The following is a 17720-nucleotide window of genomic DNA, read 5'->3' as shown; positions in this document are numbered from 1 at the left end:
TTAAACTCAATACGATAATATTTCAGAACAGTTTCCAACAGTAATATTTCAGAAATATGTTTTGCAGAAAATGCTTCACTTGAAGCCTTTCCTTTAGCTATCTGAAATCTTCACTGAGGTGGTCTTGATACCAAAAGCTTCTGTTAATTAGTGTTTCTGCTGTTCCTCTGAAGAGGTAACAGTTTACTCTTTTGAATTAATTGTAATTTATATAATATTAATACTTTTATAATGAACACTTTAAATGTATTATAATTGAATTTATAGGCAGAGGAGTTATAGATTTGATGAATGTATGCACATGTATGCACCTACTTATCACTCCCTTTTAGAAACAGAGGGGCAACAAGAGAAGTGCCTATTTTGCTAAACAAAAGGAGAATATAGGAGTTTTCATTTCATTGCAAACAATAAACTAAATTAAAACAACTGCAAAGTCATCAGCTGTAATTTTCAGCTCTTCAGGATGTTACTATTTGCCAGATTTTTGAAAGGCCTCACTGCGGTAGCTGTTGTTTTTTTTTCTAAGTTTGGCCATAACTATAGCGTTGGGAGTGATAATATGCTGAGCTCTATGGAAAATCTTGTTGGTGTAGAATAATTGAACGAAAAATTTTGGCTCTGAGACCTGTAGAATAACAGATTCCACATCACCAAGCTCATGGTTATAGTTGAACATGGCTGTACTCTGGTTCAAAAAACTGAATATTGTTCATGTTTATAAGCAAACATTTAACCATATAATTCATCTTAGATATACCTGAGGGGGAAGAATCCCTGAGGCCAATTTTTTTATATTAACCAGATGCTAATATAAACTATTACAATGCTAAATGCAAATTCTGGGATGTTTCTGGTTAATGTGTAGGATTTTTGTTGTATTTTCCTATTTAGTTTTTTGGGGTTTTTTTCAGTTTAGAAAAAGAAGACAGAAAGAAAAAAAGAATAAAGCCAAACAGCAGGTAAGAAACTAAGCTATCTAAAAGAAATTAAGAATGACATCTTACCACCAGGAAAGGTTGCTTAAATAATTGTATTAGCATTTTAGAAATACTATAAAATTTTCAACTTTTTCTGTGTTTGATTTTTCATAGCATTAAAGATAGACCATTTAATGTCTGTGTTTTTCAAAACATAAATGTCCCTTAATACTTGTCCACTAAGTAAATGTTCTTCTCATACTGTCTGCCTAATCATGAACCATTGTAATTATTTCTTTCATCTGTGTTTAATCTTTGCCTTCACACCTTGAATATGAATGTGGTCCTGATCTCCTTCCTTTTTATATCCTCACCCTTAATGTCAAAGTAGAGACAAGGACAACACGAATAATAAAGACACAGAATAGTTTCTGTTTAGGATAGAGATAATGTGACTTAAGAAGGGTATGAAAAAGATCTAAAAATCTTGACTAGCTTAATGAAAATGATTAGGTAACAGCTGCATCACTCTCTTTCTCATAATAAAAGACTCAGAAACATCTATACAGTTTCAGAGCAAATAGAAGGGATTTTTGTTTAATTAAATGTGAAACTCATTGTACAGAATCTTGTGGATGCCAGTAGTTTATTCTTTTTCTGTCTTTTTTTTTCAGTTTATTCTTTTTCTTTCTTTTTTTTTTTCTAGTTTACACTTTTTCTTTTTTTTTTTTTTTGGTAAAAACATGCTGTGTTACTTTGAGAAGATAGTGAGTAGATCAAGTGGAACTTTTGGAGAGAAGGACAGGTTGGACTTTCCTCTGATGAGTATGATTGGAGGGGGAGTGGGGGGGAAGAAATGACTGCCTTTTAAACATCAGAATAAAGCAGGAAGGTAGATATAATTGCTGTCACATTACAACAAGAGGAATCAAGACAATCCCAGAGGACAATAGCAAGGATACCAGAAATCTTTGTTAATGTGAATGTATTGTATAAAATAAATATGGCAAACCACAACAACTAAGAAGCAGTGTTCAAGAACAGGATGGATAAGGCTTTGAGTAGCCTGGTCTAGTAGGAGGTGTCCCTGCCCATGGCAGGGGGTTTGGAACTAGATGATCTTTAAGGTCCCTTCCAACCCAAACCATTCTATGATTCTAATACCTCATACTGATGATTAATACACAGCTTGTTGAGTCATTTGAATTGAAGAAACCATTGATCAGTTGTCAAAGAGACTGAACGGTTTCTGTTTAGGATAGAGAAGGTATGACTTTGGCAGGATATAAAAGAGATTTTGAAATCTTGACTAGCTTAATGAAAATGATTAGGAAAAAAGTACTTCACTCTTTTTCTCATAATAAAAGATTGAGAGACATCCGGTGATGTCTCTTCAGTGGCAAAGATGGTACCTTGAAAGATGAATTTTCTCTGTTTCACTCTGTTTCCCAACACTTGTTTGTGTTGGGAGCTGGGGCTACTGGTTTTTGTGTTGTTCATACTATGGTCTCTACATGTTGATCATCACTACATTCTACATGCACGTTGTTGATGATGGATAGGCCAAACCGAAATATGTACATTTTCAGGTTATTCTGTCCTGATTTCATTTTCAAAGTTTGTCAAAACAGCATTTTTATTTCAGGAAGCTAATAATATCTAGAAGTGAGATAATACAAAAGGAACAAAAACAGCCTTACAAAAGAGACAGACCTGAACTACAACTAAGCTAGATCCAGGGTTAATTAAATCAAAGTAGTGAATTTGTCTTAAAACACAATGCCTTGAGAGCTTGAGAATCTTCCAGAGTTTTGTTTTGCATGTTCTTTCTGAACTAATGTGAGATTTGATCATTTAGAGCTTTCTTAAACTTTTCAGCCTCACCAGCAGATTGAAGACTTTGGTGTGGAATTTGGATAATGAGGTGAAGTCTCTGTGCTTAAAGAGCAGTTAAGACTGGCCTTGCTATCTCTTGTGCAACCCAGGGGAGTGAAGGCTTGTCTGGCTATCACAGGATACATAAAGGGGTAGTCTTGGGGAGCCAGGACAGCCCTGCTTTTAGTCAGCAGAGACAGTAAAATCAAGATAACAGAGATTTTGTGTAGCTCTTTGTTTCCTTGAGAGGCTCACAGGCCCAGTAATTGACCTTTGCCTCATTACCTGTGAAATGCATATTAAAGCTGACACCCCTGTATATGCTAATGAAGGTTTTAGAGATCGTGCTAAACATATATGACCATAGCACTCGTCTCTCCACCCAAATCATACTACACGTCACCTAGCGGAGGGAAACCTTGTAATTTTGGGGATAAAATGATGGAGAAAACGACTGGTAAATTGGGAGAGAAGAAACTTTATACCTGACGGACAAGTCGACAGGCTGTGTTCTCTTCCTCCACCCCACGCAGGGACGCCTTTCTGGGTAGGCGCTGCGCCTTTCACCCTCTGGTGAATGTTACCCCGGGTTGTTGTACTATTGTTATTTTTGCTAGCAATATTAACCTTAAGTAATTAGCGCTATTGTAGTTAGTGAATTTATCAACGGCAATCTCGAATCTGAGACTGTCACTCTCAATAAAATAACTAATTTCAATTATTTGTGAATCTGATTCAGTGAAAGTCCTTTGGTGGGACTCTGATAGTAAATCAGTGAAAGTCCTGGGACTCTGACAGACAAATATTGAAAGTACATTCCTTTTAACGCAACACTTGGCAAGGTTAACCAGCCTGTCCATACCACTGTGAAACACTCTTCTGGGCTCCTGCTGTATAGGCTATTTGGAATCCTCCTGAGCTCTCATCTCTATTTGTAACAAATATGATTGGCTTAGCTGAGGATTATAGCCACTATATTGTCATGAACTTGTGGGTATATTATTTATTAAAAAATTAAAATACATTGTTAAAAAAAAAAGAAATGAAACAAATATTTAGCTATCTCCTAAAAAGAAAAAAGCTGGTACAGTGAAAATATTTTCCACATGCTTCCTTATTAATTGTAATATATGCTTTAAAATGTACCAATTTAATTATTTATTCTTTAAATTCGATCCACCTGATAATTTACTTATTAACATGATGATTGAAATGATTTTTTAGTACTGAAACAAAATTTCAAAGAAATTTCATAACTGTGCTTTTCTGGTCAAGCTGGAAAGAAAATAAGCCAACAAAGTATTTTTGCTGTGATTACTTCAGACTCCCAAGTAGTACACTACCACATTCATAAGTCCTGAGCTACATCAGAATGACACCCAACTGAAAAGATCTGTTGTGTTGCCTTATAGACATTTCAATGCAGTCATTATATAGTTAGATGAGATTTGGGAAATATTATAGCTAATTATGACTGTCTTTTTTAAGTTAGTTCAACTCATAAACATAATGGAGAAAGGTTTAGTTCTTTTTTGTTTGTTTGTTTGTTTAGTGACTTTCATTAATAAATTCAAAAAAGTCCTCCAGGAAGGAGAATCTGGCTAATTAATTGATATATGTAGAGCTTGCTTACCTGCTATAGGAGATTTCAACACCCTTTTCAATACTTCAAAAATCAGCATCCCTTTTATATTTTTCTGGGTCATCTCTTTGTTTCAAAGAATCTGTTTTTCTGCTTGCGTGGCTTTCAGAAGGTATATCATCCACTTTCTCCTCCCACTAGTTAGTTGGTGAGGGTGACCATTAAAAGTTACAGTTGAGTGTCCCACTACAGTTTAATTATTGTAGAAATCTCTCATGAGAAGGAATGGCCTTTAGGGGAATCTCACATGCACAGCTCAGTAATCCTAATCAATCTAATTAAATTTCTGTGAAATAAGCATTTTAAAAAGACTTCCGGAGGTTAAGTAAATTTGGTTTATTGTTTAGTGTTACAGAATTTATCTTTAATCTGGGAAGGCTTCTTAAGTGTTGCAATTAATTATGCATTAGATTTGAATGCAATAGTCCTTGCACAAAACCACTGCAATATCATAGTAAAGCATACTTTCCTTTTGAGGACAGACTTGGTTCTGTAATTTCCTGTCCCCTGAATGTCCAAAGTGCTTAAATTACAGGATTCTTGTAAATGTCAGCAGATTATTTTCACAGGTAGAAGTCCTAATACTAACAAAGCAAAGTGGAGGAAATTGCTATTTACACTAATGTCTTTATAGTATAAATGTCTGAACTTGCAATTCAATATGAGGTTGGTAACCACTCATTTTGCTGTAATTTACAGCCTTGACAGTTTCTTAGAAGCATAAAAATTTCATCTGGATACCAAAACACTCTTTCACCTGAGATCTACTCTATATGTGTTACAATAGCATCAAAGAATGTAACAATCATTTGATCACAGTTTTTGTAGTTTGCTAAAGGAATGCAATCATCTCTAAAAAGCTCTTGTGAACATGCCTTAAAGATGGAATACAAGCAAACATACACCCAATGCCTCTGTGTTGTACATGTGGGAATCTCAAATTTTTTGTTCTCAGTGCTGAACCACAGATGAATCTCACAAAGTTCTTGCCTATGTCTCTGTATCATTTCATAACTTATTCACATTCCAGGATAATTGCTGAGACAGAAAATTTGTATTCCCCGAAACAGCAAGTGGTATACCTCTTGCTCTGGCTCTCTCAGAAAGATTGATTCCGATGTACAGAAGGATGGTAGTCTTTGTATTTATTTTTATTAGTCATACTTCATCTTCCTGTAACTTGGCTGAATTTATTCTCCTGCATTTAGGGTGATAGAATCATAGGATAATTCAGGCTGGAAGTGAGGTCAGGAGGTCTCTAGTCCAGCCTCCTGCAGAGTCAGCCTTACAGCAGAGTCAGCTCTGAGGTCAGACTAGGTTGCTCAGGACTTTATCCAGCCAAGTCTTGGAAAATCTCCAACAGTAGAAGATACAGAGGCTGTCTGGGAAACCTGCTCCATTGCTCACTCTCCTCTGAGGAAAAAGGCTCTCCTTGTGTCCAGTCTGAACTTTTTTGGTTTGTTTGTTTATCTCTCTTGTTCTCTTACCATGCACTCCTGTAAAACCTGTATAGACTACTGTCTCCATCTTTCCTGCAGGCAGTCGGTAGCTGTCGTTAGGTGCCCCCAAGCCATCTCTTCATCAGGCTGAATCAAACTTGGTCTCTCTGGCTCTCGTCGCAGGGCAAATGTTCCAGCCTTGACTGTCTTTTGTCCCTCTGCCGAAATTGTTTGTTTTTTGAAGTGTTTTCTGTATTGGGATGCTGAAAACTGGACACATTATTGCAGATGGGGCCTAACAAGTGCTCTCCGGAGGGGGGAAATCCTTTCCCTCCTTTCCTGGATCTGCTGGCTGTGTTTCTGGCAATAGATCCCAAGGTTCTATTTGCCACCTTTGATGTCAGGGCACACAGCTGGTTCATTGTCATCTTGCTGTATGCCAGGGTCCCCCAGGGCCTCTTCCACAGAGCTGATCACCATCTGTTTGTCCCCAGACTCTGCTGTTCCCAGAGATCCTCCAGTCCCAGGTGCAGGACATGGCATTTGCTGTTGTTGATTTTAACAAGGTACTTGCAGCCCAGGTCCTTGAGTAGAAGCTCTGCCCTCAAACATATTAACTGATCCCCCTAGTTTGGTGCCATCTGCAAACTTTATGAGAAAGCAAGTCATTGCCTTTTATAAGTAATTGATAACGATATTAAACAGGACAGGCCCAAGGATACAACTCTAGGGCACTCCAATTGTTACCAGCCTCCAGGTAGAGCACAACCCGTTAACTGTAACCTTTAGAGCCCAGGAATTCAACCAATTTTTTAATCATTTCGTTGTCCACCCATCCAGAATGTGTCATCCCAGCTAGTATATCAGAATTTTGTGGAAGATGGTGTTGAATGCCTTGCTAAAGTTGAAATAGATGAAATTTACCACTCTCCCCTCATCCACAAATCTAGTCACGTTATCATGCAATCAAGTTTGGCAGGCATGATTTACACATATTCAATCCATGCTGACAGTTTCCAGTCACCTCCTCTCTCAAGTACCCAGAAATGTGTTCCAGAAAGACTCACTGCTTGTTTTTTTTCTAGGGACCAAAATGAGCCTGAATGGCCTGTATGGCCCAGATCATCCATCTGGACTTCTTTGAAGACAGGAGCAATATCTTTTCATTTTATGTTGTCAGAGATCTCTGCTTTCTAAGACCTTTCAAAGATGATAGAGAACATCCAGCTCTTTCATAATCATTTGCTCTAGCCCATCATGTCCTATGGACATATATGGGTCAAGTTCTCTACATTAATCCCTGATTCAATCTTTATCCATTGCTGATTCTTATCCTTGAACCTTTTAACTAATCACAGAGGCCTGGGAGACCCTGCAAGAGAAGAGTGGCTCAAAGAAGAAACTGAGAACCCCAGCCCTATCTATGTCTGCAGCCACTAAATCACCTGCCCCATCTGGCAACGTTCCTACATTTTTCTTATTTAGTATTTTATTCCAGATGTTGTGGTGGAACATCTTCTTGTTGCCCATGTGGCATTTTGCAGGTTCTTAAATATGTTTTCCAGAGGCACCACCAGCTTAAATGAGAGACTCAGCTGTGTCATGGAATGGGGCCATTGAAGACAGCTGGAAATAGCTGAGTCCAGCATGGGGCAGCCTCTGGTCTCTTAATTCAGAGGCCACCACTGCAGCTCCCTGCTGCAAACACCTGGACACCTGCAGCCAATATGCTTGGGTCCCTCCTAGCCATCCCTTCTAGGAGCTGGCAGAAGGGTTACAGGCCTCTGTGAGAACCGGCATCTGTAGTACAAAACCTTCCATGGGTTGTTTAAAGAAGACTTTGCTCACTTAATCACCCTGACTAGGTGGATTGTAACAGATTACTCCAGTTGTGAGAACTGTCCCACTGTGTCAAAGCTATCCCAGAAGTGTCGCAGTTTTGCAACTGCACATACAGCTCTAGTTTCTCCAACTTGTTTCCCAGGCTGCATGCAGTCATTTATATACACTTGAGGTAGGCCACTTTCATGCCTACTCTGTCATTTCTGAGGTATCTCTTGTTCTTGTACTGCACACTTTGGTTTTCACCCCAGCCATTGTTTTCTCACTTTCTGTGGATTATTAGCTCCCTTCCCTGTTGTTACTAATTTAAAGTTGTGCTCAGCAGGTTCCTATAAGCTGCAATTATAGTGCTATTGACAAAGCTTAGTTATTTTAGTGCGGCAGATAAAATTTATATTTCCTTAAAAAACAAGCTCCTCAATTAATGTTTGATCGTATATTAAATTTAAAAAGGAAACAGTGCAATTGCCCAATACCTGGACATGTGATTTTTACTGTTCATAAGCCCAACCTGATGCTAGATTTATTCCAGAAACCTAGAGGACTATATTCTCAACCACAAAATAATTGTTCATTGTTAGCATTAAGCAAAATGAGATGAGTCACCAAAATGCACTTCCAGTAGCATAAATAAGGAGCCCTACCCAGCCTCAGGCCCTGCCGTGTGGTCCGTGCACCTGCCCATGAGCCTCATTATTAATTCACTGTGACCCTAAGAGCCATAGATGCAGCCAACACAGAGTTCTTCTGATACAGAAGAGTACTCTGGATGTCTCTGTGAGACCCCCTGACTTGTCGGCCACTGCTGCTAAGCTTCAGTGGGATCCTCATAAGCCTCAGTTGACTTTAATCTAAAGATGAGCAGCAAGTCTTTAGTCTGTCTCTAAACTGCTTCAAGCTGGAAACAATATTGGCTAATCACCCACATAAGTCATGATGTATGTAATGGCTTACTCTGCATAGCTGGGGGGTGCTACGCTGACTAAAATGCATCAGGGACCCTCAGTCAGACCCAGTACGCATCTCAGTCAGACTGATTCGTGCTTGGCTAGCTCACAGTGTAAGCTGAACCAGACTGTAGGAAAATGATGATTTTCTTCACTCAAATATTTAGACAGACCTTTTCTTACAAGTTCAAGGCTCTGGACCTGGTTGCATTTTTGTTTCTTTCTAATAGAGTGCTTCCTGCCTTGACAGCCCTTTGGCTTTTACCTATCTTCAAATGACATTTTTCTTATCTGTCATTGATTGTGCTTTTAGTCTCAGTATACCTTATAAACTAAGGTTGCTTGAAAATGCCTGGTAGAGTCCTATTTTTTTCTTCTCTTTCTGGAGCCTGTGATATAAAAAAGACCCCTCCTAAAACAAAAGTTGTGGCTAAGTGAATACAATGCTTTAAGTGAAAAGAAATGAAGAAGTGCAGACTGCTTAACTGCTTTGCCCTCATACCCTGTAGTTAACGAATTTTTTACTTGCAGTTTCCTCTGTCTGCCTAGTTCCTTCAAAGTGTTACCATCTCCTATTTGAAAAAAATCTGAATGTTGTACCTAGAGTAGTTTGCAGGAATATCGTGTCCATTTTTCCTTTCTTCTAGACTGTCACCTTTACCCTACTCAGTGATTGCAATGAATAGATTGTAGGGTTAGGATACAGGAAGGGAAGAACATTTTCCAAAAAAGTGTTTTAAAATTTGTTTCCTAAATTCATATGCAGATAATCTGTCCTTTAAAAATTCCTGAAAGCTCAGAAACTTGTGCAAGGCCAAATTTAAATTGTTGAATATTTCCAAAATGGCATCTGAACTAAAGATCACTGTTGCATGCAGTGTCAAAATTCTGCCAGGGGATTATTTCTTAGTCAAGCCAGCTAGAGGACTGAAGAAGAGAAAAGCTGACATGCCGGATGATGACATTTCACCAGACTATATAAAAAAAAAAACAACAGTTTTTTACTCTAAATGCAAATTTATTTTTGATACAACCTTATTGAAGGTGTCAATAGTAAGCAAAAATGAGATCTCCATAAGGAATCAAGAATTGAGGGTGGGCACCTTCTGTGGATTCAGGAAAAAATAATTTAAAAATAAAATTGTAAAATAATAGAAGACTTGATTTTGATAATTAATGATATGTGTAAATGGGGTTTTGTTTCCTAACTGATTTGCTCTTGAGTATTTTCTTCTAATAACTATTGGAGTAAGCCATGAAAATAACCAAGATCGTTTACTTGGGCTTTTGCTCTGCTGCAATTATTTCATACAGAAAGGGGTAAAATGAAAGTGTTTATGATACTTGAATTAAAAAAAGAAAAAAATCCAAAGCAAGAAAAGCTCTAGTTTACTGGCTAAATGGTATTGAAATTCAGAAGAATAACGTACCAAATATAGCAAAGTAAAATTACAGGGGGTGAAATAAACTTTACATTCAGAAATCTGCAAATATATTCAATATGGCAAATGGCAGTATTATTCAGCTACTCAGGACACAGACATGGGTTTGGGAAATTTGGAAAACAGGGATTCCAAAACATGTATTTAGAAACAGAATCATAGAATTGAGTAGGTTGAAAGGGACCTTTCAGATCATCTAGTCCAACCATCAACTTAACACTGACAAAAACCATCACGAAACCATATTGCTAAGCACTATGTCTACCTGTCTTTTAAATACCTTCAGGGATGGAGGCTCAACTACTTCCCTGGACAGTCTGTTCCAATGCTTAATAACCCTTTCAGTGTAAAAAAAATTCCTAATATCCAGTCTAAGAAGACATTTAAGCTTTGTCTTCTCTCTTCCCTCTTCTCCCTCCTTCCATTCACAGCTAGGTGCCTGTTTCTTAGTTTTTTACAACATTAATGGTAGATGTGTTGCAGAATGCAAATTTCCTCAGTTAAACTTAGAATTAAAAAGAAAACTTGGATTTTAGAACTAAACTTCCTGCAAGTTTGAATCATATTCCCATTATTCCAATGAGGATTGATTTCTATTAAAATTCCAGCCCATTTTAGTCTTTGTAATGAGCCTAAAATAGCTGCCAGCTTGCAGAGAAGGAATTAATGATAATTAAATGTAACACAAAATGTATTTCCATATTTTGTATTGCTTAAATGATTTCATCTCAGATGTAGTATGATTCTTTTTAGAGATGACTACTTCTATTTAATCTCTTTTCCAATTTTAATTTGAATTTCATATTGTTCCTGACTGTTTAATGAATATTTTGGGAGATGTCCATAGTGTTGTTAATTATACCGGAGACTGAGTATAATTAATTCTTTTGGACCCAAAGTCAGCTAGTTAATCGATTTCTGATGAAACTGAAGATTAAACACAGATAGTTCACTTCTTCATTCATTTTAATTTTTCCCTCTTTGAATTCAATCAGATTACTTTGGGAAGTCATTGCTGGCAAATCAATTTATGGAACCATTTGGGGTATTATCCAGATGTTAATAGATGGATGATCCACTCAGGCCAGTCACCTTCCTATCGATTCTATTTTTTCATTTTTAAAGAAAACCTTTTAGTTCTTTTCAGTAGATTTACTAGCATTATTTGTAATTCATATTCAAATTACTTTTAACTGCCTATTAACAATAAGTTAATTAACTAAGTAGAGAATAAAAAGGGGTCCTCAAAAGAGTTCTCTGAAGACCAGACAATTCACGCAGAGAAGGGGTTGTAGTAACATAGAAGACATTCCTCATGTTAGTGAGGCATGTAGCTAAATTTGATTTTAGGGAATGATCTGAAAAGGCTTAAAAGAAAAAGAGAAAAATACATTAGTATGCCCAGGAGTTCTGTCACTTTTTTTTTTTTTTCTTTTTACCCCTGTGCTATAAATAATAGTATATTTTAATTTTTGACAGTGGGAAAAGCCCTAAAAGCTGTAAGGAGATAATAAAAAAAGGGCAAGGAAGAAATTAAAAAGAACAGGAGGAGGGCTTTCTTCATTCAATGAGACTAACTTGAGCATTTTTCATTTATTACTCTACAGATAGTAATAGATAGCTCTAGGTTTCATACTGCAATGGCTCATGATCCAAGTATACTCTATTACTGTATTCAGTATCCTTCTGTGAACAGACCTAAGATAGCTTTTAATACTATTTCTTCATGGGTGAGTGAAAGATCAGAAGTGTGCCAGGTGATTAATTATCTATATTTTCTGGGAACTAGGGACAACAATGAAATATTTAACAATGGTTACTTACATAAATTAATCCCTTTTGAACAAAATGTGTAAACATATAATTCAATCTCCTCATCACTTGAGCACTTTGTAAATTGAATTTATGTTAAGTGCATTACTAAATAAAAGCCTAGGTATTAATTAAGAAACATTTTCTGATTCTCAGATGAAGATCAGATGTGCATGGTCTTTGTCAGCTTTTGTACTGTTTAACACTCAAACAGTGACTTTGTCAATCTGTAGAAACAAAGACTTTGCCAATCTAAAAGCTATTCAATTTTCTAATTAGTGTTCTTATGTTATACTTTTGGCAACCATTCTGCATATTTATAGCTGTCAGTGGTTAACTTGAAGTTTCATTCCCACAACCATTACTTTTACATTTAAAATGAAGTTAAATGTTTGTAGTTTATCATAATATTGTCTTTTTAAGTTCAGCCTTTTTTTAGGGAGAATGTGGGTAAGTATTAATCGTTAAAATGTAAAAGTAAATATATAACTTTAAAACTTTACATCTAAAGTTTACATTATGGAACTGCAGAGTGATAGGTAAGGAATATATTTGGTCTTAAAGCTATGACACGAAGAGGCGCCTAACAGGAGTAATGAAAGATGTTTTTACTCAAAAACACCTCCACTTATTGTGAAAAAGGCTTATCTACAAGTTCTGCCTTGCTCTTGGGGTTCATGAAGAAAACTAACAATTGTTCCAGACCCCAAACAACATACTCTTTAAATTTTCCTGTTGTCTCAACTATCTGAATCTGGGAATGGAAGATGACAGTGTTAAAAGATAGCGTCCCCCTTTATAACCTTCTTATCCCTGAGGTCTAAACAAGGAGTGAATAGGTGATTAGATCTTCAGACCTATGAAGGACCCCACTCCAAATCTTAGTGTGTCATAAAAATAGAAATGTAGTCCTCTCTCTAGAAACAAGCATCTACTTCCATAGTGTTTTGGTGCTTTGATTGGACACTACTATGGCCATTTTATTTAAGAAATATTAGTTGAATATTAGATTTAATTTTTTTATTATTATTAACAAAGTGGCAGGAAGATTATTTGAAGTATAATCTTTAGAGACATTTTTCTTTTAATGTAGAACTTTGTATGATTGTAAAGATAGAAACTTTCCTGAACTTTTTGAAGTTTGCAAAAGTAGTATGAGATCTAAGAATATTCCTCCAGAATTGCAATGATTTTGACTCAGACAATCATTTAATATTCTGAATAAAAAAAAAAGACAAGAAGCCTAGCCAAGAGAATGAGTTGCGTGTTTTGTGCAATGTTTTTTTAGTGGCAGACAATCACGTTCAAGTTCATTTTTCCTGTGGAGATAAGTAGAATCAGGGAGTCAGGCTTTAAGTGTTGTTAAATTCACTTTTGTAGTGATATTTACAACCAAGAGTTCAGATACGTGAATTTCAATGCTGTTTTGGTTTTGTAGCTACTTTCACATTACTCATCTATAAATGGACAGCTGATTATATGCACAGACTTATTGGATGTGAGATAAACAGCAGAATATGATACTAACTATATTTTTCCCTTCCTTTCCCTTTCCTCAGTTTCTCTCCAAGCCAGTGTAGTTTGAGCATGTTCTACAGATGCCTAGACTCAAATGGACATCTGACCATATTACTGAATCTAGTGCTTCATAAGTACCCATTTAATATTCAGCAGAATAGAGTGACATTTTCTATTTCTATATTTGGCTTTTAATATATTTTTACCTGGAAAAATTGCATGGAAATAATAGGAGGATCTGCTGAGTTGCAGATGTTCCCTTTATAATGAAAGAAGCTAATTCAATGAGACTACTTATCATATAAGCAAAACTGAATCTTGACTTTATATAGAAAGTATCAACAGATAATTTCATGTGTTTACACCTTTCATGAGAGGAATACAAGAAATCACCATTAATTCTAGCAAATATAATCAAAGGACACTAAATAAGCCGCTGCAGTGAACTGCCACAATGCAGACTACAATAGAGCAAAACAAAGAACAGCTCCATGTCCTGGCACTCTGTCTTTCCGCTGCTGCATTCCCTTGATTTATCTTTCTAAATGTAATTATAGTTATGCTGATAATGATGATGATGACAGCAGTGATAACAATAACAGCTGGTGTGGTAGAAGTTACTGCAAGCAAAATTAGTTTCATTCATTTAAAAAACAATCTGATCCATCAAACTGCTGGATATTGCTAAATGAAGCCATTGGTTACAGTATGTGCCAAAAGACTAAAACAAAAGCATTGCAAAATTTTGTGCTGAAAATGCTGAGAACGACTCCAGATTTTTCAGCTACTTCTGTTGCCTACAGCCAGCTTCAGATTTTGTTACATTCAAGGTCAGTGCTACAAACCAGAATATGTGCAGTGAACCTTAATTTTCCTTGCTGGCTTCTTTTTTTACAGATACCAAGTATAGTAAAAAATGTAGCTAAAAATCAAATCATATTACTTTGCCATTAATTAGCTTTTTGAATCTCCCTGTAAATAAATTATGATTATTTAATGAGTTTGTTGTGCTACCGTTGATAGGTATTTTTACCAAAGAGACTTGTTTCAAGGTTTCTCTCCTGATTTTCAACTTTTCCATAGGATTGGCCTTATATATGTAAAAAATATTATGATTATATTTTTTCTTGTAAAACTACACTTCAAGCTGTCTACCAAAGTGATACTGTGGATAAGGAGGGGGAAAAAACACCACACAAAACCCCAAACAACCACAACAGCAAACATGGAAAAAGCCAAACCAAACGAGAATCTAGACATAAGAACACACTCTCAAAGGAATAAAAATGACTGGCTCTGAAGTTTGGCTTCAGAAACTGCATGATTTCTGTTTGCTACACACATACCTGTCAGCTTTTTCTTAAATTTGGCAGGAGGCAAAGTGCCAAAATAGCAGGATTATTAGTAGTAATAGTAGTGCTATTAATAATAATAATTTTACCAATTTTAACTTTACCAGTCCTTCAGCATTATTGTTGGTCCTTGTTGCGTGAAAAGGGGCAAAGCGGTTTTGGCAGAAAATAAACCCCCTTGCGTTCTAACCCTCCTCACTGAGGTGGGAGGCTAGGTGCGGCTAGGTTTAAATTCTGAGTGATGCCCAATTCAGCACTATCAGTCCAATCGCGTTTAATATGTATTAAACTATTACGATTCGGATACACTAACAGTGGACTGCACCTTCAGTCTAGTCGTGCTCATGAACTAGCACGGCCACTCTCGAGTCTTTGGTCGCGTTCAGTGAGAAACCAAAATGACTAGCTACTTAAAAAAGTGCAGTTTATTTAAACAACAGATATATAGGTTGTTAGGATTGCCGATGATAAATGCACTGTCTGCAAAGCACGTGCAAATGAAAGTATTGTTACATATACAAAACGCGCGACAAAGTTATAAACGATACAGCCTGGCTTTAAATGTAGAAAAGAGAGTTTCTAGAGAAATTTCTAAGTTTTCTGAGGAAGCACTCAGTATAATCTAAGTCTTACCCAAAGGCGTCCCTATGTGGGGGAAGAAAGGCTCAGCCCATCGACTGGTCCCAGAAGTCAGTGGTGTAATTCTTTGCGATGGTGTCTTCCCTGGGTATCCCCCCTCTCTCGGGCTATTTTTATACTATTTGTTGTCTTCAAGGTGGAGTTTGAGTGACTTTAGTCATACATACTTTTATCATGATTGGTGTAAATTTTTCTCGCTTCACAATTAAAGGTATAGTTTACGAGAAATTCAGGGCGCAGACTCAAGAAGGAGTGGTCGCACCTTGGAGGCGGGTAACCTTCGGGATGGAGGTGTGTTTTGGTATTATAATGACATTATAATGAGCAAAGTTCACACAAAGGACAGCATTTCATCAAAATTTGACAAAATGTTGGCTCTGAGTGTCGAGCGGGCAGCTAATTGGCAGCTTATCTGTTTCATGGTATCATCCCATTCCCATATCCGCTATACATCATAAGGTAAAGCCATGGAATAATTGCATCCCGACCCGTACCTCATGTAGCTTATCAGGGAACCACAGGTGTTGTGTCCTTCATGCCAGCTGTGGCTATTTTCTACCTCAGAAGCCTCTTGATTTTAGACTTTTCCTTAAGGTGTGAACAATGCTGTACTTTTGTATTCTTTAGCCAATTTAGTATTTATTCCACAGTCCTTCAGCAAGAGTTCTTCTTTCCTATACTTAGTTCTCTATCAACATCACTCTACTGCTTTTTCCCCTTAATTAGATTCCTAATTCAGTTGTTGGAGACTGAAGTCTTTTCAAACATGAAGGTTTCTTATGAAAAGGCATTTTGACTGAAAGGTTAAGCTGAGCAAGGAACATGATTCCATAATGTTACAAGTAAGCTCCTCACTTCAAAGAGAAGAAATTGCTTAAAGATCCAGTACCTTCTCTCAGATTTACTGAGGGATTCAAACTATCACTTCGTCATATGTCCAGGCCATATGTTCCTATGTCCAGGAACCCAGAAACCATTCTACGCGCATAACGTTTAACTCCCTAATCCCAGCCTCTCTGAACCAGAGTGTTTCGTAATTACTCTTTTTGGAGTGGACTATGTTCAGCATTTGTTTAAGCACACAACCCAGCTTCACGGGGATAGAAAATGAGTCCCACTAAAAGATGAGATTATAGCCTAAAGAAGAGGACAGTGTCCGGGAGGCAGTGTCCGTTCTCCCACATCGAAATGCACAGTGAGTCAGTGATTATAGCAATGACCACAACGTGTTGCTTAAAAGAAAGCTGTTGAAACATTTCTGAAGGGGAAGTTCTGAGCTCAGGGTCACAACAGATTAAAGACACTCATGTTCAAAGCAGAGAAAGACATTCTGGCTAGTCCTTACTTTTCCTCTACATGTCTCCCTTATTAACATGTAATTTTGGGGGGGCAGCAAACTCTTACTGCTCATTTCATACAAAATCTGGCAACACTAATGTCTGCCTGATCCAGCCAGTATCCTGCAAGAAAATCCTTAAAAACTAAGTAGAATGAAGTTGTATTTCACTGAGGACCACGTTTACGAACCAGTATAAACTCATTAATGAAACATTTTTTTTACAAAATGTATTCTTTACCTAAACACATTTTAAAACTAGCTGTTATTCAAAAATTAAAATGTTGTAGAGATCATGGCCGTTTCATACAGAAAACTTACCAAAAATCTGTCTCCCATCCTAATCTAATTGCTAAGAAAATATTTAATGAGAGAAAGTAGGATGGTGATGTATAAAGGAATCCATTTCCATGTGATATGTGAATGTTTGTATTTAATTTTTATGAGGATAAATATTGAACACCTGATGTTTCACAAAATTAATTGTCTGATGCTGGATAGACCAGCTAATATCATTATGAAAATATTCTGAGTGATATACTTGCAATTGCCATGCATATTGCAATAAGGCAGTGCAGTGGGAACCCTTATTTGCCATGGTAACCATTAATTGGATATGCAGGAGGTGGTGTTTCGCTTTAAATAAATCTGACTAGGTCAGCAATTGAATGTTTCAAATAAATTATTTAGATTTTATAGTTTTTCACACTTTTTCTGGTTTTGAATTAGTTTTTTCCTCTTTGTGTTCCTCAGAAAGGAATGGGATAAAATTGAGTGGAACCCTGGGACATTTTGTTTTATGATTATTTTTGTGAATACACATTTTATATTTCTAAGTCTGAAAAATAAAAGCTGATTGTAATTACATTTGTGTTCCTGCCATGTGTTCTCAGGCTTCTTTCTCTGTTGTTTGTTTCTTATGTGACTATTATTATGGATCAAACAGCTGTTTTGCA

This window comes from Chroicocephalus ridibundus, chromosome 2 (assembly GCF_963924245.1).
Source record: "Chroicocephalus ridibundus chromosome 2, bChrRid1.1, whole genome shotgun sequence".
NCBI classification, from domain to species: Eukaryota; Metazoa; Chordata; class Aves; order Charadriiformes; family Laridae; genus Chroicocephalus; species Chroicocephalus ridibundus.
The sequence above is the reverse complement of the archived record's forward strand: the minus strand, read 5'-3'. Positions refer to the sequence as shown.